Genomic DNA, 11,967 nt, shown 5'->3' with positions numbered 1-11,967 from the left:
CAATGCCAGCACCCGTGCTGCGCATGCATCAGCCACGTGGCCTGAGCACCCCAACCTGCCACAGGCCGAGCGGGGGAGCCGCAGCAGCCCACCGCCTGCTTCTGTGAAGGATTCATAGGTGTTAGGGGCTGAAAGGGACCTCAAGAGACCATCGGGTCCAGCCCCCCCTGCACTTGGGCAGGAAAGACTGCTGGGGTCTTGGCTGTCCACCAGGCATCTCTTGCCATGCCCCCGCTGCAGGGGAATGCAAAAAACCCACGGTCTGTACCCGGCTGACTGGGGGGGTTAACTCCTTCTGACCCCCAGTATGGCACCAGTCTGAGCCTGAGCAGAGGGGTAAGATGACACACTAGGCAGGAAGCTCCAGTTTTGATCTGAGCAGGAGCACTGGCGCACCCCTGTCAAAGTCCCCAGCCTGGGCTGCAGTCAACACCCAGTGGCTCTGAAGGCTTAAAAACATCCCGACACCTGGTAGAAAAGGGAGGTGGTGCGGGGTAGGCAACCAGCAAAGCCCAGAAGTGCGGGAAGTCTGCATAGTTGAACATAGGCTTAGCTTCAGCTAAATCATCCCCAACCAATGGCTAGCCAACCTCTTAAACACTTCCAGTTCAAAGTAATATCATACTGTGGGGGGGGGCATAACTTTGCACTCACTGTTTTGAATGCTTGCAAAGGCAATACTGCCATCCACTTCATGCACAGAGTTATGGACATAAGTTGCAAGCCCCCGGCCAGAGTTCAGTGTCTCCCTCAGAGGCATCCTGGATGCTCCCGCTCTTTCACAATGACTTCTGTACAACTCCTATTGCCGGGCTTGGTGGGTGTCCTTGCAGCTCCCTACAGCACTCCCCTTCCTGCTAACCACTGGCTGCCCCTGTACAGTAGAGCTCACACTGCCCTCTGCTGACCCATGTTTGCTCATAAATTTCTCATGCAGGAGGACAAATATATACTGTAAGTAGAAGTACCTGGGTACAAAGGCTAAACAGTGGCTTGGAGCCATCTGAAGACAATCTTAGAAGTAAATACTAATTTTTCATCATGACTGCTGTTTATTTTTGCACTTCCTCCTGTTTGGCTGGGTCACCACCTAATAATGGTCAGCTTCATTTTCTGGTTCTCTTATGACAGCAAGAGACTAAGATGCATGATACAGGAAGCTTACATCAAGCATAACAAACCCCCCTATATTAATTTCTGGATTTAATTATTACTTATTCTGGAGAGCTTGCATGCAACAGAGGTCTTCAGAGCTCCCAGTACTGGGAGATGTTTTGTTTTAATTTCATCATTTATTATAATCCTTTCAATGCAGCTGAGATAATAATAATATTATTCTTATTATATACTACTTCTCATCTATTGATCTCAATGTGGTTTAGAAAAGAAGGTAGTAATTATCCCAGTTTCACAGATGAGGAAATTGTGGCACAGAGAAGTTAAATCATTTATCCAAGGTCACATAAACAGGACAGTGACATGATCAGGAACAGATTCATGGTCTCCACTATCCCAGTGTAGTGCCCTGTCTACTATCTCCCATTTTAAGCATCAGGAGTCCCCTTTCTGTCCATTAGAAAATAGAAACTGCTGGTGCATTTCTGGGTATCTAATATTAATATCTGATGACATTTCAGCATGGGGAGCATAAGACCATATCACAAATTAAAGCTTATTTTACACCAGTAAGAAATCAGATGAGTTCAGCTTTATTGATTTGAAGAGTACACTTCCATAATTATAGAAACTCTATGATGAGTCATTTTGATTGATCTACAACATCTCTTCACTACAAGGGGAAAGCAAAGGTCTTTGCCTCTGGCGAGACCCCTCACCCCAGGGCTATTTAGATTATATGACTAAAATTTCTATAAATATTATCTGTTCTGTAATATCAATATATGGACCAAATTCTTATGGGCCTCATTTATTCTTCCGTAAAAATTACTCATGAACAAATTGAGCCCCACAGCTCTCAGAGTAGACAACTGCATATTTTATTTTAGCTCTTCCACAAACTTAGCATGTCACTGAAATAAGTCACTGAAGCACCCTGTACCTTAGTTAATGGAGGTTGTAAGATCCAATGCACAGTTCTTGTTTGCAATACCTTCGAGATGCTCCCAAGACAAGTATTTAAAGTATCTCTACATTGACAACCCCATAAGTATAATAAAAATTGCCCTTGTATTGAGTTAAATAGAAGCAATGAATTTCAAACTCAAGTATTGCAAAAGAACCTGATCTTATGCTCGCTAAAATAAGGCAGAATGTTTCCCTTGACTTCAATATGCTTAATGCCAGCATTTGTTTTGAAATATTTATTTACCAATTTCACTTTAAAATTGCTTAAATACGATAACTTCAAGGAGCAAGTGTTTCAGAACCAACTCAAGGTTTTGGGCATGTAGTTCCTGCTTATTTTTAGGAGTTTTGAAAATCTCAACTTGTGTTTTGGGTAAGACTTGGGAGAAAAGATGGACAATAATTGGAGCCCAGAGATATTTGCAGGTGTAAATAAAAATTGATTGAATCTTGAACTTACTGAAAACATTGTGATCCTAGATCATTTAAGTACTGTGCCTTTCAGACAGTGCTTAAAAAGTATTTTACAAACATCTCTGCCGACATTCCCATGAACTAGGTGTCACTCATTTCACAGGCAGGGGTTTCCCCTTCCGCAACTGCTGTGCTCCTCAGGAGGTTTCACCTTTCACAGGCATAGTCCAGGATGCCAGCATCTGGGGTTTACTGTGTACTCCCCACATCAGTTTCAGGTCAATGCCCTTATCAATGTACATACCCTCCTCTCTTCTCTCCAGGTTACTCACCATGCAAAATGGAAAGTTATATGGAAACATAACTATAAAAATAAAATATATTAAAAAGTTGGCAGCAGTGGCACAAAAATTTGAGTCTTTCAAAAAACTGCCTTTGGACTATCCAATATGGATTAAGAAAGCTGGAAGGATGCAGGCAGTAAGAAAGATTACAAGAATGATTCCTGAGGCAACAAAATGAAAAGGGCACAGAATGACAGTCCTGTTACCAATCACTGTCTTCTAGACCTCTGTGCTCAAGTGCAGTGGTCTCCAAACTGGGATGCGTGCACAAGACGATCCATTGGGGTACAGGAAGAAAATATTAGAACTTCTATTTATATTTATATGAATATACATATATTGGGGGGTTTATGCTCAAAAATTTTTTACTGATGGGGGTGTGCAAATATAAATATACATATATTGGGGGTACATGCTCAAAATTTTTTTACTGATAGGGGTGCATGATCAAAAAAGTTTGGAGACCACTGCTCTAGTGAACCAAGGCTTGGTTAAAATGGCATGCATTGCCTGTGGACATTGGTAATCTGAGACCCGTCCTGAATTAAGTATCATTATCCATCTAGAGCTAGATCAAAAGTAAACTGAAGTAAATGGGAATCTATGCATGGAATTCAATATGGTTCCAAACAGGCCCTAATCCATTTTCATTGCTTCTGAAAGCTCTATTTCTTCCTCATTTATGTGACATGATGAAAATTCTTGCACACATCATGATGAAATTAAAAAAAAAATTCTGCCACCCTACATGCATACTGAACTGTAGAGAATGATTGTTTATTTTTTACACATGCTTTCTTGTAAGAATTTAAATGATAACATGGGTTTCCAAACTCAAGATGATTTGCAATCTAACAGTGAAATCTGTTCCACTAAGGAAGAGTGTCCTGAGGGCAGCAATGGAAACTTCATAACTTGGGACATTTAAAACTGGACTGGATAAAGAAACAGACACTATATAATAAGGAAGAGCCTATCTTTCTAAGGAGATGCACCACTTTGGCCTTTTTTTATTTCTGATGTTAATAATTTTATAAATGAAATCAATTCAGCTAGTTTTTCAACTTAGGTTATGGGTGGTTTTAGTTAATGCCTTGACAAACCTTAAAGGGACCCTGTCCTGGCTGACAGCTCCTAGGAACTGTTCCCTCAGAAAGTAGCAGCATTAGTTTAAATTCCTCCGTAACTCAGACCAGACTCTTGGCCTCTAGCTGAGCTGTGGAGGAAGCTTTCCTCTGCAGAAAAAGAGGTTTCTTAAGGACTTGCCCAAGACTTTAGAATGGACTTTCCCTGACTAATGGAGTCCTGCACAATCTCAGATGCAGCTGTCACCTCCCAGTGCAAACTGCATTTCTGCGAACTTGCTTTCATCTGTATAAACACTGAGTACAAGGCATATACAATACAAAATGTATTTAAGAAAATAAATTATAACAACTTAAAAAATTCTCACACTGCTCTTCCCCAGGAGGAAGGAACACACATGGCAGATGGTAGTCATGTCACAATGCATTTCTGGAAGGTCCTCTGACAGGTGCAGCATAAGAACCTCAATAAGACAGAAAATAATCAAAGATGCAAATATGTTTCAACCCCAGTGGGTTTTAGAGCTCCCAACAACTGTGAGCACTTTGCTCTGAAGAATTACAGAATTAGCTACCGTTTATAGAGCACAAGCAGCAAATGCGTATAGTTGAAGTTCAATACCAAGGAGTCAATGGGTGCAAGCACATGTAAAGGCAAACATTACAGTCAGTTCAGTCCATTAAAACCTGAACACCATATGGAAGAGATGGATTTTCCAATCAATTTTTTTCTGTGTCTCCACACAGAAAGTTTCTGTAGCTAATAGAGAGGCTCCCTGCTTAGCTAAAAAGCTGGGAATGTTTTAGCTAAATTTGTGAATGTCTTTGTAAATCTGAAAATCCTGTGAAATATGAGCTAGGACATTAACATTTTAAGTTTTTAGCCTTCAAATTTTAGCTCATAATTTACATAAAAATTAAAACTCAGGATAAATATTGTTAATGCCGGGAGGGGTTGTCATCACCCACATCTCATATTTTATAATGAATCCTCCCTTCTCCTCCTGTCATTTCCTCAGCCTGCCTGCTCTCACTCCCTCAGTGTCTTAGCAACAAGAGCCTTGCTGGCCCACTGCAGCTAACTTTCCTCCTACCCCCTCGAATCAATTAGTTCATCTATTTAAATCATGCATCAAAGAAACCTGCCTCCTCTGAATACATAGCTCTCTAACAGCCCAATCCTAAATCATTTAAGTCCATGGGAGTTTGCCAGTTCATTTAAATGGAAACAGAATTAGGCCTGAAATATCACAGATCGTTATAAAAGCTGCATAAAGATGAAGGCAATGATGCCAGTTAACAATCTATTTCTCTTTTCTTTTTTTATTGATAAAGAAAGATGAAATGCTGTTTCATAGGACAAAGTCCTTGAATAATGACCAAACTAGCATAGAATTTCCCCCATTCACAAATGCCCTCTCATTTTTTATTCTAGAAATAATAAATCTTCAGTGCCCATAAACAATACATTTACACAAATTACATTTGTATAATACAAATAAACTATGGCTGTGTGAAGCTTTGGTAGCTGATTCGATTTGGCAGATATTCAGCCCAATTCAGTGGCCACACCTCCAAATCTGAATTGAATCAGGAGATCCTTTCATCTCACCAAATCAAATCGGAACCCTCCGAGTCGATTTGGAGAGACTCAGCAAGATTCAGCAATTTGGACATAGACACAGCTTTAAACATTTTTTCTACATACCCCAAGGTGCCAGGTGGCTTGTGAATGCTCAGATGCTGGGGTGCATGAAGCATCCCACAGGATCATGTGGGGCTCGGCAGCAGACCTAGAAGTAGAAGCACTTCTGGTCCACTTCTGGGTCTGCCGAGGAGCATGTGGGGTACCCCTCTCTGCCCCTGGCTCGGCGACTGGTGCCTCCTGGGTCTAGGGGGGCATCTGGGATCTCCCCAAGGCTGATCACCTAGCCTTGGAGGTGCAGGGGGGGGTCCCCTGCATGCTTGGCAGCAAAACTGGAAGCTTCTGGATTCGTCGCCAAGCACACAGGGGGTCCCCCCATGCTCCTGTGGGATGCTCCATTCACCCCACCATTGCAGCATTCACAAGCTATGCCTGGTACCTTGAGGTATGTAGAAAAAACATTTAAAGCTGTTTCAATGGCTGAATCACTGATTCTCCAAATCGAAACTTTAGATTCGGATTCAGCCAGATTGAATCAGGACAGCAATCCGAATCAACGAATCGAATCACAGTCCCGAATTCAGGCCAAATCCGAATCTGAATTGAATACAGCCCATTTCACACACCCTCAAATGTATTACCCTGAATATTTAAAATAGGCTCAAAAAATCAAACTTGATAAAAAAAATAACATTTGCTATTCGTTTCTTAATTTGTTGCATGGTTGAACAGACAGGAGGAGGCAGACGTTATTCTCTGCGAGTCAAGTGGGTTTCTAAACTCTCCTTTTTGGTGATTTTAGATCATTGACTGTTAGTCACTGTTAGTCACGCAGAGATCATTAATAACTATAAACTTTTGTCTTTGTGAGGAGGGGAAAAGGGATAATAACTTATCCTTGGTCAGGTATCCAGGTTGTAGCCATATTGGTTTAGAGGAAAAGTCAATCAGGACTCATAGTAGAGATGATCTCTTTTATTACACCAACAAGATTTTCGCAAAAAAAATCTTTAATTGCAGGTTTTCAGGCACAAATACCCTTCATCAGGCACTGGAGAAAAGATTGTAAAAGTTTTCCTGGGTAGAAATGAAAGTTCTCTGTACCCACCTCATCTTGAGGAGGTACTCTTGTGCCGCCTTGGAATGTGTGCCTGGGATTGGCCACTGCGCTTGTTCTTGCGGTCTCAACAAGGGCTCATGTTCTCCCCAAGGGAAACCCCAAAGCTTTCCTGTCATGACTTTGATCTCTCTTTCAGTGATGGGGTCCCCTCTGGTAGTCCCTTGCAGGTTGGTCGCACCTCCTGGTGCATATTCATGGGGCTCCACCTCCCCTACACCCCAGCCATCCACCAGCCTCTAGGACAGCCACTTGATGGTTCGTTGGCTCACCCTCCAGTGTTGACCCCTGCTCTCTCATCTGCTGAGCTCTAGATAACTTCTCCCAGCTCCATGTCTCTTTGGAACACTGGGCCGCCCCTGCTGTTCTGCCGGGTCTTCCTTTGTTGCCTGGCTGCCTGCTATGCTACTCCAGCCACTCCTAACTCTGAAACGTCACCCATGGCCTTGACCCTTTTCTTGGGGTCCGTCTGGGCAATTCATGAAAGAAAAAGGAAAGGAAGAAATTAATGGAAAAGACAAAGGAAGGGGGCAGGGCCTTGGCCTGACCCCATTCATGAGTACAGCATCTGTGGCTCTTGTGGTCCCTCAATGCTGTCCTTGCACCTTCACTCAGTTGTGGACCCCTCCCATGGGTCCATTCTCGGGTTCCTCAGCGGCAGCTGGCACAGTCTGTGCCTGGGATGGGAAGCACTCTCACCACCTGCTCCCCGCTGTGCTTCCTCTGCTGTGTTTTTGCCACCAGCTTTAATTTCAGCTGGGTGGCATCCTGAGATTACATCATCCGCTTGCGCCAGTTTTAGCCAGAAATAAAAGCAGCTCATGAACCGCACGGGTGCTCCATCCTGGCGTGGTTTGCCCATCTCTTTCTGGCCTGAAACAGGTTAGTTCGCCCTGTCTTCAGGGCTTTTCCTGCAGGGATGGGCTGCATCTGTCCCAGGTCTTGCTGCAGACAGGATCTCCCGCATCCTTGTTCCTGCCCCCCTGGGACAGTCATATTTCACAGGATTTCACAGAGGAGTCAATAGATGGAAAACTCCTCTGGGCAGTCAGTTCATAGCTGGTATGGAGCCTCTCACCTCCTGTGAGGATCTGTGATGATGCAGATTACCTTAAAACAAAGTCAGGAGCAGGATTTTGGGTTTCAGGTGGTCACAGTTGCTTCCTGCTTGGAAAAATACGATGATTTCATTCAAAACATTGGCTAAAATTCAATATCTTTGCATCATCACAGATCATCACGGGAGGTGAGCAGCTCCATACCAGCTATGAAGTGACTTCCCAGAGGAGTTTTCCATCTATTGACTCCTCTGTGAAATCCTATGAAATAGGAACTTCCATTTTTACCCAGGAGAACTTTTATAGTCTTTTCTCCAATGCCTGATGATGGACATTTGTGCCCAAAAGCTTGCAATTAAAGACTTTTTTTTCCCAAAATCTTGTTGGCCTAATAAAAGATATTGTCTCTACTACAAGTCTTGATTGCCTTATCCTTGGTCAGGCAGCCATTGTGCTGAAACCACTGACCATCATGCTGTCCAGTTACCCCTGCTATAAAGCAGGGCATATAGCTTAGGTAGAATGCCACACTAACATGACTTTACTGCTTTCAGTACCTGAGCTAGCTCACATATCCTGGTTTTCCTGTCTATATTCGCCAGTTGTCTCTTGTCTCATACTTAAGTTGTAAGGTCTTTGGGACAGGAGCCATCTTTTTGGTTGGTGCTTGTACCAAATATAATACAATGGGGTCTTGGTCCATAACTGGAGTACCTTGATACTAACACAACAACTTAGGCCTGATTTCTGGTAAATACAAGTATAGCATCTGCAGCTCCCATGGCCTTGGTTGCTGTTGTGAGTACTCACCATTTCTTAAAACCAGGCCCCTACCAAATTAAATTTAAACACTTCCAAGATGAAATTCATTGACATTTTTCAATCCCTCAAGACTAGGTTGTTTTCCTATCTGTCTTAAATGTCTGCTCCAGGCAAAGTCATAGCTAAGCTCCGTCATTTCTTTGACTTTATGAACAAACAAAAGAAATAATGACACCACATATAGTTCAATCCATGCCTTCTCCCAAACACAGCTGCTGCTGCAGATCCTAATTCAGCATTATTCAGTCTACGCATCAATATATCTGCTTAACACAAGAGATGTGTGAGGACATCTCACCCCTGAAACCTGGTTTCTGCCTTTTTGTTTCTTCCAGCTGCAGGGCCATATTCTACCCCATGACCTATTTCAAATGCTGATTTGTAACTTATTTAAAAATGGACTGAGGGAAGTAAACTGGTATAAACAGGGCCTGATTTTTCAAGCCCTCTGTATACCACACAAATATCCATTTAGGTTAGTGGGAATTGCCATGCATGGAGGATTTTTAATCAGTCCAAGGTTTTTAGTCCAACAACATTTACTGAGATGGTTATACTGTCACATCATTGTTTCATTTCTGAGATTTGGATTTGCTTGACAGTACTCCAGGAATGCAGGGAACTTCACTGGCAAATATACACATGGGATCTCTGCAAAGGGCAAATGTAGGCAGAGAACAGCGACAAACAGCAGTTGAGGAACTACCATTGGAGAAGAGCAATCTTCTACAGACAGCAGGAGAACATTAACAGCAGGTTGCGGAAGAGTGCAAATAAACGACAGGGAAAATCATTCTGCTCATTTGTGCATAATTAGGACAAATAATGTTATCTGCTAAAAGAATTCGCCTTTTAAATTATCAAGGGAGATTTGGTCTCATATTCCCTCACAGCAAACTCCCATTTACCTCAAATGGAGTTGAGAGTGCACCAAGAATGAAGAATTAAGCACCTGGAAGGATCTTTGCATTAGCTTTGTATGCAGAAGACAGTTCCGGATTGCCATGGCTTATCTTGTTTCCCAGATCAGTGAAGCTCAGACTTAAGGAAGTAACAAACCTTTCATGTGTCATGAAGAGAGGACCCATCTTTTGACAAAGCTATCTTACATCACACACATTAACAACCACATTTTATTTGGGTATAAAAAATTTCCAAATGACGGTGATACAAACAGTTGCAACTTTATTTATCAAGAGTTTGTTGTGGCATTACAATCAAGCAATGCTTGGCAGAAAAGGTGCATGACCTGAGCAACCAGCACATCTATAGAGCCTACTGAGATACCCTTTTGTTGGTACAACTTGTAGAAAGCCTCACTAAGAGTCAAACATATTCCCCCTCCCCAGTTGGAGACCTACATAGAGAACTGAAGTAGATGGCTTCTCTTTGGCAAAGGTCCATCTACTTTGTCACACGAGTAGCATTTCTGGTGTGGAGTGATGTAATTTCCATCTCCTTTGTGCCCCATTTCCATCTCCTTTGTGCCCCATTTCCTAGTAAGTTTCTTTTTTGCAGCTCATTTATTTCAGATTATGTTTTCTGCTCGGCAGAAGTATCAGACGCCCAGGAGAAGATTGTAGTATTCCTTATTATGAGAGTTGTAAATGGCAATGCTCTTCACAACTGGCAATGTTTGACATAAATGCATCACGGAGTGATTGCGAACACAGATCGGTATCTTTAGAAGAAACCTACAGCAGCCAGCACAAATACTCACATGTGACTGGAGTTACCCCTCTGTTACCATGGACATGCAAGTTTTCAGTTAAGTCAACATAAATTTCATATTTGGTTAAAGTTAAGACGATGGATTTAGAGGCAAACAGCAAAATTAGGCCTGCTTCTCCAAAAGAAATATGTATATCCATCACCTGTAAAAATCCAGCTACTCATTTACGTACCTGATTTTAGGCAACTATGTTTGAAAATTTAAACTCTAACCTCTCTGTGGTTCTATTTTTATGTACTTTTGCAAAGCACTCTCAAGATTTCAGAAGAAAAGGGCCATATATGCACAGTATTTATCTTCTGTAGCAGGACTCTGGTGCTAAGCATCATTCAGTATAACAATTAAACAAGATCCATCCTGCTGCACATTATTCTTCAAATAGCTTTTAGTGATTGGATCAGGGGACTGGATATCCGAGATCTAGGTTCTATTCTGAGTTAAAGTTTGGGCAAGTTCCTTAGCTTCACTGTGCCTCAGTCTCCCGATCTGTAAAATGAGTGGAAATAGGCCTGATGGCAACTTCTCCAGCAATCAGAGTGGTCTGGATCTGGCATTTGGGTTTATCCAAAAATGTAGCATTACAGTACTGCTTGTCTCATGGAATGTCGTTAATCTCAGTTAATTAATATGCACGAAGATGTCAAAGACAGTATCCAGATTACTGCCTATTATTAATGCAACAGAAAACAAGGGCATTGACTATAACTCTTTTCACCTTTCTTTATCAGATTGAGCTGAACATTTCACCTACCCCACAAAGTACACAACACCCAAACTTGTTAGTAATGGGCTGCAAGAGATTTTCAAGGTGCTCAGTAATGCATCACACACTTAAGCCTTCTTCTTTGGCAATCCATTGCATTTGAGGATGATTGTCTTCCATGACTGTCTTATCCGTGGGTTCAAAGATGGCTTATGAGGCCAATCCAGGATCGACAGGCTCTGCTGCAGCTCAGGCACAGTACTGCATGTAGAGTGGGTGGCTCTGGATTCTTGATTTGGCCTGAGACACGCTGTTTCTGCCACTCCCACTTTTTCATCTCCTGTTGTCGTCATGAGGTTTCAGAGGACTGAGCTCCTTCCAGCAGACTCTTCCTCCATTTGGGGTGGTCCTGGGTGATAGTCTTCCACAAGTTGATGCCCATGTTGCATTTTTTCAAGTTGGCCTTGAGGACTTACGCCTACAGTCTACACAGGATGCATTGTGAGCATCCCTTGTTGTTTGTGATTGTGGTGGAGAGTCAGGAAAAAGAAGTCATTTTGATGTGTAGGCATTTTGGAGTAAAATAAGAGAGGAATGCTTCTGCAGGATGGCTTGAAAGTGAAGAGATCTGTCCTTCCCTCCTTTGGGCCTTATCCTGCAAACTCTAGTAAACCCATGCCCCTTGCCTTGCATAAGTAGTTTCACTGAAGTCAGTGATACACCATAGAACTAGAAGGGTCCTCAAAAGATCAGCTAGTCTACGGGTGTAAAAAATGTGTCCCATGGGCCAGATTTGGCCGGCAGAACTATTCCATCTAGCCTGTATGCTTACCAGTGGGCTACTGGAAGTTGTGGAGGCCTGCTGCGGATTTTGGGGATGTGGCCATTGGTGCAGGAGCAAGGGCTGAGCAGATACAGCTCTGCTCACCCTCTGGTTGCCAGCCCACCAGTACTTGGCCCCA

The sequence above is a fragment of the Crocodylus siamensis genome, chromosome 8, assembly GCF_052110815.1.
Source record: "Crocodylus siamensis isolate JL-2025a chromosome 8, ASM5211081v1, whole genome shotgun sequence".
Classification (NCBI taxonomy): Eukaryota; Metazoa; Chordata; order Crocodylia; family Crocodylidae; genus Crocodylus; species Crocodylus siamensis.
The sequence above is the reverse complement of the archived record's forward strand: the minus strand, read 5'-3'. Positions refer to the sequence as shown.